Genomic DNA, 24,354 nt, shown 5'->3' with positions numbered 1-24,354 from the left:
ATGTCATGTACGAAATATAGTCCATTTACGATACTCCTAAGTGAAGCTTAGAGGTCTCTATTTTCCATCACAGCTCATTGATTGTGACTGCTTCAAGGCAAAGACTGTTTTCTTTTGTGTGACAGAAGCACCTACTACATAGTGGGCACTACCTTTATAGGTACGACAAAGTTACTATAGATCCTAGTGAAATTATTACGTATTGCATCATTCAAATTTTGAAGTGGGCTCTGCCCAAATACAGTCAATTTTACACAGTAGACTCTACCTACCTCACCTATGAATATATTGGTTATTAGGGTACTCTGAATATATTTGTTATAAGTTACATGGATGCTTTATATACACTGTTATGTCATTAGTTTTCAAGTTGTTTGTTAGAGTATCCACAGGGATATTTGCTACATATCTTATTGCTTCTGTTTTATTAACTCAGAGAAAACAGCATTCTCTGTTGATGATATAGATTCTCTTTTCAGCCTACTTGATACATGTGCTAAGACAATGACATTACTGCATTTGCAAGCAAGGACTAGCGGGCTTCCTCTGTGCTGTGCCATAATGACTACTACATACCGTTGAAGAGGCTGCTCCTTTCCTCTTCTCAGAAACTCCATGCAGTGGAACTGATTCACAAGTAAAAGCATAGGATTACAAGATAACAGCCTCCATAAAGAGCATATTCTCTCTCCTACAAAGGGCCAACTGAGGAAATTGATGATTAGTTAAGGTAACTTGCAGCAGCATTAACTACCCCACATTTGTTGGGCAACATACAAGCTGGGCAACAAACAGGATGGATTGAAGTTGGTTAAGCTCCGCTGACTTCTATGGAGTTGGCTTACTGATACTAGGGTTGTATTTGGCAGTGGGACTGTCATTAAAGGAGTCAAAAAGCACAACCCCAACACAAGAGCCAATGAGAATTAGCTTTGGGATTTTATCGAAGGAACAAGAAGATGCCACTTTTCTGCCTCACTCATACTTAATTTGACTCAGTTGAAATACAGAGAGTCAAGCTCCTTAAGAAATTGCAAGAATATTTGGAGTGCCACCGGTAATTTCTGCTGCAGCACTGAAGTCAAGCTAATTGTTCTATGACCTATGTACAGTTATCAAGGAGGTGGTAGGTCCTCCTCACACAGAACTGTTTATCAACATACGGGTGAATATAAATTTATTTACTCTCCCTTCTTCTCCAATTATTTAACTATATAATCCATAATAACTAGCACATTGTTGGTGTTACTATAAAATAAATGATACTGCTAATATTGGCAATACCAATTGTGAAGTTGATTGACCTGGAGACAGCTCTTGCCAACGCTGTAGGTATCAGCTGAGTGCTGACAAATTCATAGCTGAAAACCAGACCAGTTCGCATGTATGTCAGTATTGTTAAAGATAGGTATTAAATTGTATGGATATGTTTAAACTCTTTAAATTCTTGTAAAATGCTGAGTGAATTAATCTTTTGTAATGGCTGCAGCCTATGCAATATGGTACTATGTAAATTTTGCTTTATAATTGTAGAAATGACTGATTTGAGCTTGTCAGCTGAGACAGGAAGAATTGTTCCCTCAACACTTCAAGGAGGACCATCAGGACTTAGCATGCCACTGTGAAACATGATACAAAGACTTTAATAATTGTCCCTATGCAGGCTACGCAAGGAAGGTCTCATCAAATCAGTTTGAATTCTGGAAGAGGGAAATAAAGATAAGAAACATGAAGATTTTTCATCTGTTCGCTTTTTGGACTCTCACGAGAGCTGGAGTTAGAAACAAAATCAGAGATTCCCTCAGATCAATGGACAGATTACAATCGGTGGACAGATGCCATAGACTTTCATTTGCCCATATAAATTGCCTGGTTTAACCTGTAAATAACTCTCATTTCTTTTTCCTAGTTAATAAATCCTAAATAAGTTTATCCTAGAATTGGCTACCAGTGTTGTCTTTGATGTGATATCTAAGGTACAAATTAATCTGGCGCAAGAAACTAGTTTCTTGGGACTGGGAGCAAGCTTAATATTTTGTGATCATTGGTGTAAGTGACCATTTATCACTAAGTCCATCTTGCCTAGGTGGCAGGATAGACTGGAGTGCAGGGCTGGCGCTACCATTTAGGCAGACTAGGCAATCGCCTAGGGTGCCAGGATTATTTGAGGGGCGGCATTTTGCCAGTGGGGCAGCAGGCTGCTCCGGTTGACTTGCCACAGGCATCCCTGCGGAGGGTATAAATACATTTGTAATAGATGCATAGACAATATTCCTAACTTCAGATACCAAAATGATACACACATACAAAGAGGATAATCATATTCAGTGAATCATAATCTTTTAAAAGATATCTTACATGACCCACCTTGCATAAAATACATCATTTTTATGCCATAATCATATCATAACATTACTATAAAGAATATGGGGTGTAATGCCAGACATGTAAGGATGGTTTGTAATATGATACACTAACAACTGGCATGACATCAGTCAACACACAAATTTCTGCTTTCAGGGCCCAATTCTGCAAAACGCTAAGGACATGCTTAACTTGAAATATAGGAGCAGTACCATTAACCTCAATGATGCTCATGTGCCTAAATTCTTTGCTGAATCCGACCTCAGTTGGTAATGTATTTTCTCTTATCACATTTCCCCCTCAGCCTCCCAATGATGATTAATTATAACAATTGGCTGTTTCTCTGCTCCTCCCATAAATGAATTTCCATTTATGAGTGACTAAAATTAACCAACTGAATTAAACTTCTATTTACTCTTCCTGTAAATTTAAATAACTGGTAGATTTGGAAATCTCTCTTTTAATGTCATAGTCAATAATTTACAGCTTAAATTGTTATACAGTAATATTGTTCCACCTGATTTTCTTAATTTTTGTCTAGAACTGAGGAGGTTTTATGAAATACTATTCTTGGAATTTTTAATCCGGGGACTATATACCAGTTTCCCACTCACTCTATAAATTAGGCCAGTCTACACTAGAATCTTTTGCCAGTATAGTAATGTCAGTTAATGCTATAATTTTCAATGAGAATTTTACATCACCAATGCTCTGGTATAGATCCACTTAGATCAGCAAAAAAAATGTTTTCGCCTGTACAGCTTATTTCATTTGCGGAACTGGTATAAACTCTACTGGTCAAAGCATCCTACTATTGCTAGATCTTATATCAGGAATCGTCAGCCTTGGCACACAGGCTGTCAGGGAAATCCTCTGGTGGGCCAGGCCGGTTTGTTTACCTGTAGTGTCCGTAGGTTCCAACTATGATATTCTATGATTCTATGAATGGGGGCTGCAGGAAGCGGCATGGGCTGAGGGATATGCTAGCCATCTCTTCCCGCAGCCCCCATTGGCATGGAACAGTGAACCATGGCCAGTGGGAGCTGTGTTTGTCCAAATCTGTGGACGATGCAGGTAAACAAATGGTCTCGGCCCACCAGTAGATTTCCCTGGTCGGAAAACGTGCCAAATGTTGGCGATCCCTGTCCTATAGCTATTCTATGAGGATTTGTCAGTGTAGCCTTTAAGTGTAGACAAGGCTTTGGAAAGTACCACCAGATAATGAACATTTTCTCATATGTAGTCTAAAAAACCTGTTTATAAACAGTATCATTTACATTTTTCATATCTTTCACTTTCAGTAATTGTAATGTTGGGTCGATGAAGGTTAACAATCAGCAAGCTGGGTGGTGACTGTAAGCTACCCTTAAGAACATATCAAATTGCAATGTTAAACAGGGCCATTCCTTGTAGATAGCTATCAAAGCAATGTTAAGTAGAATAGAATCTTTAACCTGTTTGCCTGTATTGTTAGAGAATCAAAGAATAAGTGCAAAATATGTCTATGTTTACCAGCATCCTATTAGAAATCTAACAATGAGATTCAACTAGTTTCTAGATTCTAAATCCTGTTAATATCTTATTATGCTTCATTATTGTAGTCTATTGACTCAGATCAAAAGGGATTATTATCATTTAGATAAAAGCAGCAAAGACTTGTGGTGCAATAACATTATTGTGTCAACTTTCTTTGAAACCTGCAGTTCCACATAGTAAGCTACCTGTGAACTATCTTGGCTAAAGGTATTGTCTGAGAAAGGACCCACTGAATAGAGATCACAAAATGTAGGATTGTTTTCATCAAAGCCAGGTAGTGGATCCTTTCATCTCTAGTCTGCTTAAACTTTAAAAAGGGAAAATATAAGTTGTAAGATGGAGATCTTCCAAATAAATATTTGGAATACCATGGAAAATGCATGGAAGGACTTAAACAGCCCCTACATGTGGCCTGCCTATTGGACTATAACCCTTTAAATTGATTCCAGAAAGACATTTACATATCTGCAGCCTCACCATCTCTGCTATGAAACTGCTAAGCACCTTACACATATTTCTATGTATACTGATCTTTTAACCATTTGCAACTCTCTTCTTTCTTTCTTTTCCCTTTTATTATCAAACCTTTAGTTTTTAGTTACTAAAAGATTGTCATCAGGATGATTATTTGGTAATATCTGAGACTCATAATGACCTGGGGATAATTGTCCAGTCTTTTGGGATTTGTGAACCTCACATATGATGAATTAGGTTTTCAGTAACTGCTCACTTGGCTGTCTAGATAGGAACAAAGGGCTGGTATGATTAAAGGTGACTCTATTTGGCTTCTTGTTAACCAGTGTGGTATTACAGAAGCCAGGGCCTCCCAGAGGATTCAGGGAGCCTGGGGTCTTTGCCAGAGGGGTTGCCCCCACTTCAGCGGTAATTTGGTGGAAGGAGGTCATTCCGCTTTGGGACCCGCTGCCAAAGTGCCCCGAAGACCTGCAGCAGGGTCCCCCCACTGCTGAATTACTGCTGAAGCAGGACGCACCGCCGAAGTGCCAGGTCTTCGGTGGTAATTTGGCTGCGGGAGGTCCTTCTGCCCTGAGGTGGAAGGACCCCCCGCCGCCAAAGACCTGGAGCGGAAGAAGCTCCGGGGGCCTGGGGCCCGTGAGATTTTTCCGGGGCCCCCGGAGCGAGTGAAGGACCCTGCTCCAGGGGCCCCGAAAAATTCTCATGGAGCCCCTGAAGGGCCCGGGGCCTGGGGCAAATTGTCCCACTTGCCCCCCTCTCTGGGTGGCCCTGTCAGAAGCTATTTTGTTACTGGCTTGGTGCATTTAATTGTAGAATAAACCAATATTTTGGGGGATTGTCTGCCCTATTTCTTGCCATCTGGCCTGAGTGTGGCATTCTCAGGTGGCTCATGTAGGCCCCCTGGTCACAGTAATATTCTCATTTTTTAATCTAATCTTTCATGCATTCAGTGTATGTCATAAAATATATTTTGTGCTTCATTAAAATACACTTTTCCAAGTGGTCATGTGACAGTTAGCAGCGACCTCCTAATAGCTAGTAGTTTTATAATAGCGGGCAACCATTGGCGAAATTGGACACCTCACGGACACAGTAGCCTGAACTTTTGAACTGTCTTTCCTTATCAGTCTTGAGGAGGTTGAAGCTGGACCTAAGCTGTGTTTTGCAGAGCAGATTGCAGAAGTGTAGGGTTTGCTAACAATCAATCAAATGCTAACTCGACCAAAGCCTGTGTGTGAGCATGTATAAAAGATTCTTGGTTTTTGTATGGAGTAGAATCTTTTGTACCAAGGTACAGAACTCTCCTTTCTTCTGCAGAATAAAGCAACCTTTCCTTATCCCTGTCTGACTGTCATTGGCTCTCAGCTAGGCAGACCTGACATTTCGGTAACAGTCATTTTTTTTCATCATTAAACCAGTAAAAACAGATATGAACTTTCCCTGTGAATTATTTTTTTTTCTCATTTCCAAAAGATGTGCAGGGGAAGCATGAAGACGAAATGTATAGAAACTAGGTCTGGTTGAAAATTTTCCATTAAGACTTTTTTGATGGAAAATTGGAATTTCAACTTATTTTCTACAGAAAAAGTGTTTGTTTTCCATTGATTTTTTTAAATTTTTAATCAAAAAACCAAACACCCCAAAATGAAAAATATTTTGGCTCAAAACCAAATTATTTCCATTTGGAAATACTGCTGCAATACCTCATGCCCCCATTTTCCTCTGTAGGCCAGGCTTCCAGGCTGATTACATCTTTCAGGATGCATCACATCCTCCCCTTGCCAAGAGAGAGTATGGTTCATGATGGGAGATGTAGTCTTACTAGGGACCCTGGCCTTTAAAGGAAAATGAGAGTGGGAGACCCCTTACAAGAATTCTATGATGCACCGCTTCAGTATTTCCAAAATGAAATATTTCAGTTTTTGGATTTATATTTTGTATTTGAACATTTGATGTAAAGTCATAATTTTCCATGGAAAAAACCTGATCAGAGCTGATAGAAACAATATTGTTAATTTGGGTATTTACAGGCTCTTTCTGGGGTCACTTTTTCTGACTAGTTTTAAAAATATGGTACGGTAGTTTAGTTTATTCTGTCCTCACCATTCTAGCCCCCTAATTCTCTCTACTCTAATTCACTCTTTCTCCGTAAGTAACAGGGTGGTGAATTCTTCTCATAACCCACTGTTATAGTACCCTAGGTAATAAACAGCTGTGTCTCCTCAGTTCTCCAACTTGGGGTGTAAGCTATCACTCCTGGTCTGGTCAGCACAGCCTCCAGCATGTAAGTTACTCTCAGCTATAGTATGAGTGCAATAGCCGGCCACTCATGAATTACACAGCAGGGCAACACCAGCACATTCCTAGTTCCAGACTTTCTCCCAGAAGTGTACATCTTGTACTACCCAGCCCTCTCCTGGACAATACCAGCTCATATGAAGTCCATCATTTTCTTAATAGAAAATGATATGTACCAATCTTGTTGTCTCAAATGGACTTTCCCCAGACACTTCAATCCAAACACATTGGTTTAGATAAAACAAGTTTTTTAAAAAAATTACAGAAAGATACATTTTAGGTGACTACAAGTAAAGAGGCATAAATGTCAGAACTGGTTACAAGAAAATAAAAATAAAATGCCACTCATACCTAACTTAACAAGCTTAGTGAATTCAAAGCAAAAGTCTATCTCACCACGTTACAGCAGCCATACAGGATAAATTCATGTCAGCCAGGAGCCCTCCCCCAGACCAAAGCTATTTCCTTTGCTCTTCAGGTGTTGTGGATGCCATGGATAGAGAAAAAGGGAGGAATGTTTTGGGCTGCCTCCCCTCTCCTCTTATTGTTCTTTCTCTTCTTCAAGAATCATCTCCAGCTGAAGTTCAGGAGACAAAGTTTTTGTGGACATGAACTTCCAGCTGTTTTATTTGTCAAGATGTAGATTTTCACCCACATCCTCTTTTCTGCCAAAGAATGGCCACCTAACCAGGTGATGATCCATTTGATTTTGCTGACACCTGGCTGAGGCATTTTTCTCTGGGGAGCTAGTTTGTGGCTACCCCCCCACCACCATTTAGAATATGTCTAGTGATACCATATGGAGGAAGCCTATAATTTTACATTCCCACACATATAATACAAGGACAATGATGATCAGCAAACTATATGAGTTTTCAAATGATACCTCAAGGCATACTCTGTACAAAATTAACCAATAGTCCTGTAACATGGGTGAATATAGGGGTACTGACCGTCACATGCACCTCTTAGTGGATGCTGGAATCTTGCTTAGACATGCTAATTCCCACCTTTTCTTTTGTGGCAGGTTGAGCTCATTAACTACATCCAAGAAATAAGCGTGTTACTGTAGGCAGAGTAAAATGGTTTCTGGGACAGAAGTCTGTGCAGAGGAAAACATTAGACAAGCAAGCTGAGACAGGAATCGTGCTGAGATTTAGGTTTTCTTGTTTTAATTTGAATTGCCAACAAAGCCAAACTCCAAGAAGAGTGCAAGTTTGGACTAAAGTATGTAGAGAGTCTCTTCAGAGGCTAGTGAGATCTCCAGCCACTTAAGCTTCTCATTTTAAAGTCTGACACGATGATGCTAGCAGACATAGTTATGTACCTAATCACCATCCATGTATAGACCACAGGCTACTCTTATGACTAGGACTGGCCAAAATGGCAAGATGACATTTCAGTATTTTGAAATGTTTCCATTTCAAGTTGGAACAAAACAAAACAATTTTTTCAGACTGTCTTGTGAACTGGAAATCACAACAAATTTTCATTTTGGAATTCCCAGGACTTCCACACTCCCCACTGCTCAGGGAAGAGCCAAGATCAGGTTACATTTTGGGCTTTCAGGTCTTTCAGGCTCTCAGCTGCACAGCAGGAAGCATGGAAACCCTAGAACTGAAGGACTGCCCTGGACCTGCAGTCCCCTGTTCTGGGACCTTCCACGTGGCAGGAATGTGGCCTGAGCCATAGATAACCAGGTTTTCCAGTGGTGTGCCTGGTGAGTTGGCAGGGAGACAGACATGTTTCTGATAGAAACCTATCTGGTAGATGGGGTTCTGTTCCCCTTTCACCCTAAAGCATCCAGTAGCCTGAGGAACATAGGCAAAGCACATTGGCATCTGCCACAAAAGTGGAAAGCTGTGGCAGCAGTAATAATTGGCTAAAGAGGGAGGAGACAGGAATAAGTAGCCAAGCAGGAAGAAGCTGGCTGACAGAAAAGTCCTTCCTAGTAACAGAGGATATTCTAGAGATGGTGGTATGCTATAGGAATATGTTTTAAAGATATTCAATTTTATAAGCTTTAGATCGGGGTCGGCAGCCTCTGGTATGTGGCTCACCAGAGTAAGCACACTGGCGGGCCAGGCCAGTTTGTTTACCTGCCGTGTCAGCAGGCTTGGTGGACCTCAGCTCCCACTGTCTGCGGTTCACCATCCCAGGCCAATGGGGGCAGCGGGAAGCGCCGCAGACTGAGAGATGTGCTGGCCGCGGTTTCCCACCACCCCCATTGGCCTGGGACGGCAGCCACAGTCTGCCGAACCTGTTGACGTGGCAGGTAAACAAACTGGCCTGGCCCGCCAGGGTGCTTACCCTGGCAAGCCATGTGCCAGAGGTTGCCGACCCCTGCTTTAGATCAATCAGATTAAATTTTAGTTTACATGTGCTATTTTGTATTACTTCCTATATTTCCTCTCAAATTATCTTTACATTCCTTAACAGGAAATAAACTGTCTTTCTTGTCTTCTTGGCTGAGTCCTGGCTTGTGGTCACAGTGAGCTACATTTTCACATAACGGATTTTGCACTAGGGTGTGATTGCATAAATGTAGATAAATGAAAATACTTTTATACAAGCAATTCAAGTTACTCGTGCAAGTGGGGATTAGCTATAGGAAATTTTGTGTGTGTGTCCAGAGTTCCATGCCTCATTAAACAGGCAATTGCCAACAAACCTTTAAAACTTGCTCGGCTGCCCATATAAAAGAATTGTACATATAATTTGGCTTTCTATTCCACTGTGTTTCACAGATTTATTTGAAATAACTCACATTTTATGCATTTTCTTTCCTTCTTTAAGAAGATTTTTCTAATTGTATTTCTTCCAGAACATTTTGGCATTGTGGCATCAATGACTTAGATAATGGCATAGAGAGTACACTTATAAAGTTTGTGAACAATATCAAGCTGTGAGGGGTTGCAATTGCTTTGGAAGATAGGATTAAAATTCAAAATGATCTGGATAAACTGGAGAAATGGTCTGAAGTAAATAGGATGAAAATCAGCAAGGACAAATGAAAAGTACCCCACTTAGGAAGGAACAATCAGTTGCACACATACAAAATGGGAAATGGCTGCCTAGGAAGGAGTACTGTGGAAAGGAATCTGGGGGTCATAGTGGATCACAAGCTAACTGACTCAACAGTGTAATACTGTTGCAAAAAAAGCAAACATCATTCTGGGATGTATTAGCAGGAATATTTTAAGCAAGACAGGAGAAGTAATTCTTTCGCTCTACTCCATATTGATTATGTCTCAACTGGAATATTATGTCCAGTTCTGGTCACTAAATTGCAGTAAAGATGTGAACAAATTGGAGAAACGTCAGAGATGAGCAATAAAAAATAATTAAAGGTCTGGAAAACATGACATATGAGGGAAAATTGAAAAAATAGATTTGTTGAGTCTGGAGAAGAGAAGACTGAAAGAGGGCATGATAACAGTTTTCAAGTACATAAAAGGTTGTTACAAGGAGGAGGGAGAAAAATTGTTCTTCTAACCTCTGAGGATAGGACAAGAAGCAATGGGCTTAAATTGCAGCAAGGGCTGTTTAGGCTGTACATTGGGAAAAACTTCCTAACTGTCAGAGTGGTTAAGCACTGGAATAAATTGCCTAGGGAGGTGGTAGAATCTCCATCATTGGGGATTTTTAAGAGCAGGTTGGACAAACACCTGTCAGGGATGGTCTAAATCAGGTATCGGCAACTTCTGGCACATGGCTTGCCAGGGTAAGTACCCTGGTGGGCCAGGCCACTTTGCTTACCTGCTACGTTGGCAGGTTCAGCTGACCGTGGCTCCCACTGGCCACAGTTTGCTGTCCCAGTCCAATGGGGGTGGTGGGAAGCGGGGAGGGATGTGCTGGCCATGGCTTCCCACCACCCCCATTGGCCTGGGACAGCAAACCGCGGCCAGTGGGAGCTGCGATCGGCCGAACCTGCCGATATGGCAGGTAAACAAATGGCCCGGCCCGGCTGGGTGCTTACCCTGGCAAGCCATGTGCCAGAAGTTGCCGACTTCTGGTCTAGATAATACTTAGTCCTGCCTTTAGTGCAAGGGATTGGACTACATGACCTCTCAAGGTCTCTGCCAGTTCTACGATTCCTTGATTTCTTTTTATTTCCCAGTGATGTGTGTGTTAGTAATTTCCACTCTGTTTTACATAATGTTTTGAACTGGAAGAGAAGTACTGATAAGCATTTAGTATGCCCCCTTATGTATCCCATTTTTCTTAGATCTCTATTCTTAAAATAACCAAAAATCAAATCTCTTAAGCTAGATAGTCATATCATTGGGTACACAAAGAAATCAAGTATTTTTATACTGCTCAATTAGTACAAAATACTCATTTATAAGTAGTAATATATCAGATTGAGTACTACCAAGCATGAGAGAGAAAGAGGGAGAGACACACTGACTATGTATTAAACTTTTAACATCAGTTCACTTGGGGAAAATCCAGCCATGATACCACTATTGCTGGCAATAAGTCTAATCCAATTTCACTGAGCTAGGCAGGGGGAGCTACACACGAGCTCTCTGTATTGCATTTTTCAGAAAGTGAGTGGGAAGGAGCCATGGGCTGAGCTAGGGGAAGGCTGCTACAGGGATCCTCTGTCCTTCCTTGTCCTACTGTGAGGCATGACATGTAAGCATTTATGGAGCCATTTGACTGAAGTAACCTCTGCAGGGTGGCTCTAGGAGAGAATTTCTTCTCTCCCTTTTCCTCCTCCCCCGCCCCCCCCATTCCTGGAATGTACCTTGTATCTATCCTGGCTTCCAGTGAATGTGTCTATTTGTGCCTTCCCTTTCCTCACTGATATTTCAAAAGAGCTACTTTGGAATTAAACTGCATAGGTGAAACCAAGGTTTGGCCCTGCCTCTCAAAATTCTGGATAAACATGAACTAATTAATCAGATATATCCTTTAGTAGAAAATGTTCCATTCAAAACTGCTAGTGACAGATGCATTTCAGGTAGCAGTACAAAGGTTTAAAAGATTGATTTTAATCTTCTCTACATATAGCTAAGAAAGACATAGTGAATGCAAGTGAGAGAGAATCAATAGGAGCTGAGACAAAGTCAGTCTAGACCTCATAAAACTGTCCTTTTCCAGGGATAAATATGCAAACTCATCCTTACAATGATTTAATTGACTTCAATGGAGTATCAGGGTTGAATATGGCCTTTGGGGCCTGGTTCTCCACTGCCTTGTACCTTTGGATAGTGATTTACACATGTGCAAAGTGAATGTAAACTACTCCAGTTGTAATTTGGTGATGTTTAACATCCACTTTGCATAGGTATCAATGACTACACAAGATTCAAACCAATGGAAGATCATGCCCATTAAACTGAAAGCCACCAAGACCAACAGAAATAGCTCTTGTCATAAACAGTTGGTTAAGGGTTAATGTCTCTTTTACCTGTAAAGGGTTAAGAAGCTAAGTTAACCTGGCTGACACCAGACCAGAGGACAAATAGGGGGACAAGATACTTTCAAATCTTGGCAGAGGGAAGTCTTTGTGCTTTTTTTTTGGTTCGTTGTTCGCTCTTGGGACTGACAGAGGCTTCCTAATCTTTCTGAATCATTCTTTCATATTTCAAAATAGTAAGTAATAGCCAGGCAAAGTGGATTAGTCTTATGTTTGTTTTCTTAACTTGTAAATGTGTCTTTTTGCTGGAAGGATTTTTACCTCTGTTTGCTGTAACTTTGAATCTCAGGCTAGGGCGGGGAAGTCCTTCTAGTCTATATGAATCTGAGTACCCTGTAAAGCATTTTCCATCCTGATTTTACAGAGATAATTTTTACCTTTTCTTTCTTTAATTAAAAGCTTTCTTTTTAAGAACCTGATTGATTTTTCCTTGTTTTAGAAGCCAAGGGATTGAGTCTAAACTCACCAGGGATTGGCGAGGGGAAAGAAGAAGGGATGGTTAACTTCTCTTTGTTTTAAGACCCAAGGGGTTTGGGTCTTGAGTTCCCCAGGGAAGGTTTGGGGGCAACAGAAGTGTGCCAGACACAGACTTCTGGCTGGTGGCAGCATACCAGATTTAAGCTAGTAATTAAGCTTAAAAGTGTTCAGGCAGGTCCCCACTTTTTGCACCCTAAAGTTCAAAGTGGGGAAAAAACCTTGACAGCTCTAAAATAAGTTAATTGCAGACCAGAAGTAACAAGTGCAAGAGCTTTGATAAATTGCACTTCAGGACTTGCAAATTCCACGTGACAGTAGATCAAAGAATCAGTGGATTGAGGTCTTAGAGATATTGTAATAACTTTGAATATCAATGTTCACATATATGTAGAACCCGAGGTTTGACACAGTCTTCCCATCTATAAAAATAACATCTGAATCACTGTAGCACAAATCTTGGATGTTTACTCAGGTGAAGTCCTGAAGGACAGCAAAGAAATAAATAGATAACTACAATGCCACACATTCTGGATTCTTCTCAAACCTTAATATCCTTTCATTCCACTTTAATTCAGGTGAAGAAATTGCCAAGACTCTGTAGTAATCTCTCTCTTCTTCATTGTTTTCCCATCTCCAGTATAAACTTTGCTTCACCTGATAGGTCACTGACAACAAATGTTTACTTAAGTGCTGTAAAATAGTCTCTTAGTAACTGCTAAAATGCAAGTGACCCAAATTTCAGAGATGCTGAGCCCCCAGAGCTCTCATTTATTTCAATAGCATTTTATAAGTCATGATTCTCTACTGCTGGCACATTAGATTGTCATTGACTGTACAATTCTACCATTCTGATCTGCTATCTATTCATATGCACTTTGCACAGCAGTAAATAAATATCCAAGGTGCAAAGCACCATGGGAATTAGACTTTTGCATTTTTATGGGATTTTTTTGTTCACTGGAGCTTGAAAACAAAGGCCAAGATTTTGTTCACTGGAGCTTGAAAACATGGCCCAACATGAGATAATTTTTAAAATATTGATTTTCAGAATGTTTTAACGTTCAACCTCTGAATATCTTCCCTTTTTAAGGTATTTCATGTTCAGTAGCCAAAAATCAAGGTACCTAAACTTACTTTTGAAAACTCATTTTTGAAATCTTGGCCAAGGTTCTTATGCCTAACTCACTCTCTTAAAAAATTAAAATAAATGTGTTTTGTGATGCATAAATAATATTAGAACACAGAAATTTCTATCACTTAATGAGAGTCATATTCCCAGGTATACATAATTTTGCAATAGGATTTTATGTCTGCTGTAAAGGCCAGAGATAAATCAGTGGAAACCTTGGGTACAAATGGTGTAATGACCCACTGTAATGGTAGTAAGATTTAAATGCTCCAGCATCCAAGCCTACTTCATGTATTCTGTGATAATGTACAGGCGGGGGGATTTGTAAACATTAAAGCATCCCTAGTATTTACATAACCCTGTAATTACTGCTCTTCATCATTATTCAAAGAATTTCAATTTTTTTTCATTGTATTTCTCAAAAACAAGGCAATTGTGGTAGAAGGATAGCCAAGAATAATCAGCTCACTACATATACGGAACTACACAATAATTATCCTTGTACTGATGTGCAATAGTTGTTCTGAAGAAAATACAAGTATTACAAAGAATGTTGTGTGCTGTTTCAGAAAACAATGGCAGCGAGACCATCTTTTTCTTTATGATTATAATCTACATTTTTCAGTACATTTGTAATGTTATTCATTCAAATAAATCTAAATAGCCTCTATTTCAATATCAATATCACTATGCAATAAGATCTTTTCTCAATTATTGGTTAGTGCTTGAGTACTATCTGCATTGTAATGTGTCAAGAATAGTTCCATATTATAGGATTTTTGCTATTTGGCATGTACTAGGTGTGAAAATACTGTTAAATTAGCCAGATCTCTGTAGGTATGTGAATACTTACAGTGACATCTACAACATCTATGCCTGAGAGTGGGCTCCAGCTGTCAAGAATTTATAGTTGTTAGACTGCAAGTTATAGAGAGATATGGAATCAAAGTGAAATCCTTCTAAAATCACAACAAAGAGAGAAACTGACCTTTGTTGAATTTTTAAGTGAAGGAATGAAGAACAACAAGATGTGAGGGGAGAGCTATTACTAAAAATAAAGGATATGCATTATTAGTTGATACTGCCACAATCTTAAAGAAAAGTTTGAAATGCAAAGCTGTAGGAGACAAGAAATGAAATGGTTTGACTAGAAAAGCAGATACACATTGTATGTTATAGTTTCTTTCCAGACAGGGTGGGACCAGAGTTACTGAGCTATACCAACACCTGTGCAACTTTCTGTTGAAGATGCTAATGTCTTGGCTACTTTCCCGGCTGATATGATAATGAGTACAGTCATGCATCTTACATCAAATACTTTCCAGGGTACAAAAAAGGGGAAATTGACACATTGAGGATAGGAATTCATGGGCTGGGTTTCATATGGTGAGCTGAATCATTCTTGACAAACTGTCAAGATTCCTGGCAGGCTGAGCAATTGAAAAACTGAAGCCGAGAGACACCTTTGTTTTCTGTGATCACACAGTTGTGCCATATCTAGCTCTTTTCTAATTAAGGTTAGATATGGCTTTGTACTATTTATAATTAGCTTGAGTGTATATAAAAAATCAGGTTAAGATCTTATGGTCTTATACAGATGGAGATACTTACTAGACCATCCATCCCACGGGAAAGGTAAAATGAACCTTCATGCTCTGAGAAGTAGTAGCAAAGGGATGCCTGGATGCTAAAGCCTTATTCAGGTCCTTAGTCAAAGGCTTAAGCCAAAGGGTCCTGTCCTCAGATGCTAGGACTAGAGATCAGTAAGACATACAGGAAAAGCCTAAAATACTACAGATGAGAACTGCCTTGCCACACATGGGTCCTATCCATCCGACCAGCTGTGTCTGTTTTTCGTGTTAGAGTTCATTCCTTTCACCAAAAGTGTGTGGGAAAGGAAGCCACTGGGTGGAGTTCTCTGCCCCTATCCTGAAGTACAGAAGAAAGGGATGCAAGGTTATCAGCTCCCGAAGAGCCAGCTTATGGGCAGACTTGGGAGTAGTTAACAGCACTCCTAGCTCTTGTCTGATGCTGCCAGAACCATTAACACCAGCAGACAGGGGAATGACAGCAATTGCTCATGTAAAATAAATAAATAAACAAATAAATAAAAGATAATCTGGCAGTAACCATATTATTCTGAGCTTTCCCCCTTCTGTGCTTGTGCCTTGTTCGGCCACTTCAAAGGAGACTTTGTTCATGAGATTGACATTTTGTTTTGCTGTCTCAAGTGGTTCAGATAAGGTTTAGCAATATATTCAAGTTTATGTGTCCATATCCAAATTGAACAGAACCTGAAAACCTATATAGGATCACACACTGTTTTTATCCTCTTCCTCCGGTGGACCATTTTAATTTTTCCATTGTATTTTTACATCACTGTCTCTGGAGGTGAAAATAGGTACAATATTTCAAATGGGACAGATTCCACTCTCAGCGATATATGTTTAAGGACCATATTCTGGCCTCAGTTACACTGGTGCAGTTCTATTATCTGCAAGGGCCAACACTTTATATTTACACAGATATAAGTCAGACAGGAATCTGGCCCAGTAGCTCCAACTTTTAGATTTTACAGAACGTGATGCTGATGAGAATCAAGAATAACTGAAATTATTGAAGTTACAATGGTGTAAAACCATTTTCAATGAGCAAAAATCAGGCCCAACAAGTTGTGTAAAATAAAGATTTATTATGGACTACTGTTGCCCTGCTTCCTAAATTAAGTATGTTAAATAATCCCTCAACAAATTATATTCTGTTAAAGATTTCTATAAGACTTCAGGATGCATTCTCAAGTATTCCCTTAAGAAAAGAGGTAATGCATGTATTACTAGATAACCTATTTTTCATGTTCAGGGTTATATTAAGTAGGTTATATATAAGGAGGAAAAATAACTCCACAATAACTAATTAGCCATATATGGTGTCATCCTGGTGATTAATATTTTTCCAGAAAAATATGACATATCAGCAAGTGTATACCATTTTCAACTGGTAATAGATCTATTTTTGGTCTAATCACTTCATGGCATCTAGATAATATTATAAATCAATCATGATAATCAGATGTAGCCTATTCTGGACCAGCTATTAATGCCATCAATATATCTCCTCTTAAAATACTAGGTTTCTAAGGAAAGAGAGAGCAATGCCTTTGGATACAGAGGTTGACTGGAAAGTATATCATAGAATAGAAAAAGCCATGAAACCTGCTGAGTATGCCAAAATGTTTTCCAACAGTCCTTGGTGAGAGGTCAGAGGCGTTTTTCTATTCTATGATAATATTCTTTTGGAGCTTCAAAGTAGAAATGTAAGCAGAGTACAACCCCCCCACCCACCCACATCATCCTCCGAAGTGCACAGATTAGTTGGTACGTGCTGAGTAGCTGGTCAGCATCAGACCCAAAATTACTCCAATTACCTCCCTGTAATAATCCCTAGGAATAATGTCCATAGCAGCAAGACTTGGTTATTCTGTATAAGGTAAGCAGTAGTCCTACACTGGGTCTGCACACCTTTTCCACTCTCAACTTGCTATGATTCAATATGTATACAACTTGCCTGTGAAATCTCAATTTTTTCAGTAGAGTTACACCAGTGTAAAATTGTAGTAATGCTCTGGCGAATCAAACCTTATGTATTTGAGTATAACTTTGAGAAAGTTTAAACAAAACCTAAATCCATAAATCCTTACACACACATGCAACTAGCAAATTTGATTATAATTAATTGTCTTCTGCCTAGGAGCTAGTGGTAGCCTACGTACAATCACAATTTTGCAAACTATGAATTCACAAGATGACACAAATTAAATATTTCATTCATTAAATATTCTGTACTGTTGAACAATCGCAAATACTGTTTGCAAGAATATTTTGGATGGGTAGCAGTCTTCAAAAAAATATCCACAGAACTTGTGCATGTTTTTTTTATGAGAAACTAAAGAACAAATGAAAATGATATTTTTGATTAGCTAGAAATCAAACACAAATTTTCAAATGAAAAGAAAAGTGACATAAAAGAACAAGGGGAGGGGGAAGTGTTTATAAAGACAAACAGAACAGCCAAAATGGATATGCCATTTTTGGCAGCTTTATTTTGCATTTAAACTTTTCAATAAGAGTGAATAGCCAGGGGAGGAATTTTCAAAATGCCTCAGTGACTTCGGAGCCTATGTCCAATTTAAAAAAAGAGATTTAGGCCCTTGGGAGCCCAAGTCTCATGCTCTTGATGTTAAGTGCATATGTAACTTCTGAAATTCAGATTTAGGTTACCAAATCACTTAGGTGCCTTTGAAAACTCTACCCCAAGTCAATTTCACCAGCCGTTACATCACAGAAGATAAAGCACATGCAATCAGACCTAACTCTAGAGCAGAAGAAGGAGTCGAAAACAGTCAAGAATTTCAGCCACCTCCAGAAAATAACAATGGGAAGATGAAGTTTGAAATTTCAGTGTAATGAGGTTGAAAAAAAAAGGTCAAAAAAATTTCAAAAAAATGAGCAACTGCAACCGCAAACTTGGTGCATGGGTAGCAAAAAAGGGAAGACTGTAGAAATAAGGTATGACAACACACAATGGTATTCCCAAAAAGGTGCGCTGTCACAAAACCTGAATGCAATAGATGTAATAAATAAGAGCACTGTGTAAATATTCTGAACAGGCAGAAGTTGTACATTGTGAAAAGGAACTGGAGAAAGGAGAAACATCCCCATTGAAGATTGGTGCACATTACAACAGAGAATATCCTGATCAGGATCCCTCAGCTGAGCTACTCTAAATGTAATTCACTTCTTTACATAGGTGTGCTCAAGACACAAATGACCAAAGCATATACATTGTCTTATTCAGTATATTTAATAACTTATGGCTCACATACATGGCTGACTTGCTTACTCCACTTTAGGCTGTCATGACTGGGCTATGAATTGTAGCGTGTAATGTAACCCTATTTAGTAGAGTCATTGATATCAATCTTCCTAAAACTCTTTCACAAATAAGTCTGCTTATATAATGTCCCCTTTAAGAATAATGGTTTGAAAGAAATGTATTTTAAACAGTTCCTCACGGATATGATGGATAAATTCCAATTCTAGGGACTATTATTTCAATCCTGTGGTATTAGTCTACTGTTCCTGCTAAACCAAACAGAACAAAGGACACATAGAAGTTCAAATTAACAGCTAAGTAATTGTTACGTACACATGCTCTGCAAGTCAGCAAAGCCAAACCTCACCTCAGGGTTTGCCACTCTAATTTCCCTTTCCAAAACTCAGTTTTCTTACAGTTGTCTTCCGGCTTCTGTTGCTACATATAGGTAGCTCTACAGCAAACAAAGACAACCCTCAGCACACTGTCAAAGTTACAGACTCAGTTACACCTCGGGAAAGCAACTGCAAAAACTGCCAAAGATATCAGATAAAGTGAGTTAACTTGGCAAATTAAATAATACACCTAGGAAAAGCATGTCAGCCCAACCAAGAGAGTGAAAACAGCCTATGTTTAAGGAGTATAATTAATATACTACACAGTCATTTATGACTCATGCAGTTTATAAGTCATTTTAGAAATAAGTTATTGTAGAACCCAGGCTTCAGTCATATGTTCCTCATAGTTGTAGGCGGACCCTTTCATCCATACCCTGCTCATTGATTTTAATAAGGCTCCTTAGGGGTGCAGGGATTTGCTCACACAACGTGTCATTGCAGAATATTGGCCTAACAAAGAAATACAGTATGAATGTGTTTATTCTTACTTCAATAAGGCTTCGTAGTCTTATTCACACCACCTTCAACAATAACAAATATACAGGAACTTAAATTATCCAAATAAGCCCACAGGCATTTCTCCTGAGTTTTTAAACACACCCAAATCAACACTTTAGGACAATGACTATACTAACATTCCACCACACTTCAACACCTTTAGTTTAAATACTATGTCCATATACATCTGAAATTGACGTTGCAATCTATGGGCTCTATTGCAAGAAAGGATCTTGCTTTACCGGTTATTCACAAACCTTCTTTAGAAGTCAGAAACTATATTAAACAACATTTGATATTAACACAGTATTGTATATAATATACTCCTAATTGCACAGAGATTTGATTCTACAGCTCCTAACCTACTAGGACAGATAAATAAGTGCACCCAGCACCACACTTGTTAACATTCATCATCTTCTCAGCAACAAGAAAGGGAAAACATCATGTATTTACCAGAAAGAAGACATCAGGATTCAATACTCAGGTACAAAATGACCCAGCAAAGGCTACAGTTGTTTGACTCTGCTGAATTTAAAGGACCAGTCCCAGAAAGGCATGCTGGGAAGAAAGTTCCTATAAAAGGTCAGCTCTTCACAGTACTTACTTGTGAGGACCTAGGAAATGTTTAAGGAAGGAGGAAAAGAACAGTTTCTATATAGTAGAGTATCCTTTAAGTAGGAAACAAAGGGGGAGGAGTAGATATTAATGAATAACATTTTTAAGTGTCTATGTTTCATTGAAAGTCTATAAGACTTAGGCTTCTTAGGCACTACTTAAAATTTTACTCAGTGTCTACTATTGACAACTGATCATTTGTGCTTCTTTAATACTGGAAGTGGCTACTTTAAGTGTTTCTAAAGTTACATGGGGAAAAATTTGATAAGATGATAATTGAAAAGATAATAGACACAGGAATTTACATATATCACTTTTATAATGCTGTATAAAGTTTTCTAAGTATTATTTACCAATAGTTGGTTGTGGAGGAAAATAAAACAGAGAAATCATAACTGGGGTAAGGACACAGAGAAATACAGAAATAGAGCCAGTATTTGAAACCAGTTATCCTGGATCTAGTTCTTTATCATACAATCAGCATGGTACAGGAAATAGAGAGAGACAGCCTAACATAAGCAACTCTTTCACAAATCAAACCAGTATTCACTAAAATATTGCCTGGAATGATCTTGGGTTACAGGAGCTGGCTAAATGAGCTTCTTGAATAAAGTTTTTAGGATTGCCGGGTGTCGGTTTTCTATGAGAATGCCCAGCCAGAAAGGGACCCTCGCGGCTCTGGTCAGCACTGCTGACTGGGCTGTTAAAAGTCCGGTCAGTGGTGCAGTGGACTAAGGCAGACTCCCTGGCCTGGCTCTGCGCAACTCCTGGATGCCACCAGCATGTCCCTGCATCCCTTAGGCAGAGAAGCAATCAGGGAAGCTCCAGGAACTGCAACCAATGAGAGCTATGGGGATGGTGCCTGTGGGTATGAATAACACACAGAGCCCCCTGGTCCCTGTGCCTGTGATGGAGGGAGGGGTGATGGAGTGAGTGGTGGTGGGGCTTCAGAGAAAGGGCGGGGCAGAGCTGTTTGGTTTTGTGTGATTAGAAAGTTGACAACCCTATCTTGATCTTATCAAAACTTGAAACCTTGATTTAAAAAAATGTTAGCTTATCTTTCATAAAAAGCTCCTCAGTCAATAAAATTAAAGGTTTATTGTGCTCTTCTTGACCAGATGCTCACAAACCGGGGAAGAATTAGTAGGAGAAGCAAAAGTGGATGGGAACCTGGGAGGCAGTGACCATGAGATGATCGAGTTCAGGATTCTGACACAAGGAAGAAAGGAAAGCAGCAGAATAGGGACCCTGGATTTTAGAAAAGCAGACTTTGACTCCCTCAGGGAGCTGATGGACAGGATCCCCTGGGAAAATAACATAAGGGGGAAAGGAGCTCAGGAGAGCTGGCTGTATTTTAAAGAATCCTTATTGAGGTTGCAGCAACAAACCACCCCGATGTGTAGAAAGAATAGTAAATATGGCAGGTGACCAGCTTGGCTTAACAGTGAAATCCTTGTTGATCTTAAACACAAAAAAGAAGCTTACAAGAAGTGGAAGATTGGACAAAATGACCAGGGAGGAGTATAAAAATATTGCTCAGGCATGAGGGAGTGAAATCAGGAAGGCCAAATCACACTTGGAATTGCAGCTAGTTAGAGATGTCAAGAGTAACAAGAAGTGATTCTTCTGGTAGGTTAGCAACAAGAAGAAGGTCAAGGAAAGTGTGGGCCCCTTACTGAATGAGGGAGGCAACCTAGTGACAGAGGATATGGAAAAAGCTAAGGTACTCAATGCTTTTTTTGCCTCTGTCTTCACGAACAAGTTCAGCTCCCAGACTGCTGCACTACACAGCACAGCATGGGGAGGAAGGGACCAGCCCTCTTTGGAGAAAGAAGTGGTTCAGGACTATTTAGAAAAGCTGGATGAGGACAAATCCATGGGGCAGGATGCGGTGCATCTGAGGCCAGGTCTACACGACGAGATAAAATCGATTTTAGATACGCAATTTCAGCTACGAGAATAGCGTAGCTGAAATCGAATATCTAAAATCGATTTACTCACCCGTCTTCACCGTGCGGGATCGATGTCCGCGCTCTTCCAAGTTGAATCCGGAACTCCGTCGTCTGCTGGAGTCTCGGAATCGATCTTAAGCCCGCTCTGGGATCATATATCCGTCTAGATCAACGCGATATACCGATCCCCGAGCAATCGATTTAGTGCCGATACGTGCGCGTCAGTATAACGTTGCCTTGATTGGTGCTAAGTGGATTGGCAGATGTATTGCAAAGCCTTTGGCCATATATCTCTGAAAACTCATGGCAAAATGGTGAAAGTCCCAAATGACTGGAAATAAGGGCCTACTGTAATGGCCCATTCTTTAAAAAAGGGAAGAAGATGGTTATCCTACGAACTACATGGCCAGTTCACCTCACCTCAGTCCCCTGGAAACAATCATGGATCAGGTCCTCAAGGAAACAATTCTGAGCACTTAGCAGAGAGGAAAGCAATCAAGGAACAGTCAGCCTGGATTCACCAAAGTCATGCCTGGCTAACCTAACTGACTTCTATGAGAAGATACACTGGACTCTGTGGATGAGGGGAACCAATGGATGTGTTATTCCTTGACCTTAGCAAAGCTTTTTGATATGATCTCCCACAATATTCTTACCAGCAAGTTAAAGTATGGGCTGGATGAATGGACTGTAAGGTGGATAGAAAGCTGGCTAGATTGTCAGGCTCAACGGGTAGTGATGAATGGCTCCATGTCTAGTTGGCAGCTGGTATCAAGCAGAGAGCCCCAGGGGTTGGTCCTGGAGGATGGTGTAAACTGCACTCTTAGCAAGTTTACAGGTGATACTAAATTGGGAGGAGTGGTAGATATGCTGGAGGGTAGGGATAGGACCTAGACAAATTGGAGGATTGGGCCAAAAGAAACCTGATGAGGTTCAACAAGGACAAGTGCAGAGTCCTGCACTTAGGATGGAAGAATCCTATGCACAGCTACACACTAGGGACCAAATGGCTAGGGAGCAGTGGTGCAGAAAACGACCTAGGGTTACAGTGGACAAGAAGCTGGATATGAATCAACAGTGTGCCCTTGTGGCCAAGAAGGCTAATGACATTTTGGGCTGTATAAGTAGGGGTATTGCCAGCAGATCAAGGGATGTGATCATTCCCGTCTATTCAGAACTGGTGAGGCCTCATCTGGAGTACTGTGCCCAGTTTTGGGCCCCACACTACGGGTATGTCAACACTACAAAATTAGGTTGAATTTATAGAAGATGGTTTTTCAGAAATTATTTTTATACAGTTGATTGTGTGTTTCCCCACAAAAAATTCTCTAAGTGCATTAAGTTGGCGGACTGCGTCCACAGTACCGAGGCTAGTGTCAACTTCCAGAGTGTTGCATTGTGGGTAGCCGTGGGTAGCTATCCCACAGTTCCCACAGTCTCCGCTGCCCATTTGAATTCTAGGTTGAATTCCCAATGCCTGATGGGGCAAAAACAGTGTTGCGAGTGATTCTGGCTACATGTCGTCAGGTCCCCCTTCCCTCCCTTCCTCCCTCCATGAAAGCAACAGCAGACAATCGTTTCACACCATTTTTCCTGGATTATCTTTGCAGACGCCATACCATGGCAAGTATGGAGCCCGCACAGCTGACTATCACCGTAAGTCTCCCGGATTCTGGCAGATGTGGGACTGCATTGCTACACAGCAGCAACTCATTGCCTTTTGGCAGCAATTGTCATTGTATTCCTGGGTACTCTTTTAACCAACCTTGGTGAGGTCAATCAGGGCACCTGGGCAGACATGGAAGTGACTCAGCCAGGTCATTCCTATCTTCTGCCAAGCACCCAGGAGATGACAATGGCTGGCAGTCATAATGCAGCATCTTCTGCTGAGCACCCAGGAGATGACGATGGCTAGCAGTCGAACTGCACCATCTGCTGCCATCCTAAAGATGTAAAAGATAGATGGAGTGGATCAAAGCAAGAAATAGACCCGATTTGTTTTGTAATCATTTGCTCCCTCCCTCCCTTCCTCCATGAAATCAATGGCCTGCTAAACCCAGGGTTATGAGTTTGATCCTTGAGGGGGCCATTCTGTGTGACAGTTGTTCGTGTTTCTCCCTGATGCAAAGCCACCCCCTTTGTGGACTTTAATTCCCTGTAAGCCATGTCATCAGTTACCCCTCCCTCCGTCAAAGCAGACAATCATTTTGCACCTTTTTTCAGCCCAGATGCCATAACACTGGGATCATGGATCCCTCTCAGATCACCACAGCAATTATGAGCACTGTAAACACCACATGCATTATCCTG

Source organism: Chelonoidis abingdonii, chromosome 1, assembly GCF_003597395.2.
Source record: "Chelonoidis abingdonii isolate Lonesome George chromosome 1, CheloAbing_2.0, whole genome shotgun sequence".
Taxonomy (NCBI): domain Eukaryota; kingdom Metazoa; phylum Chordata; order Testudines; family Testudinidae; genus Chelonoidis; species Chelonoidis abingdonii.
The sequence above is the reverse complement of the archived record's forward strand: the minus strand, read 5'-3'. Positions refer to the sequence as shown.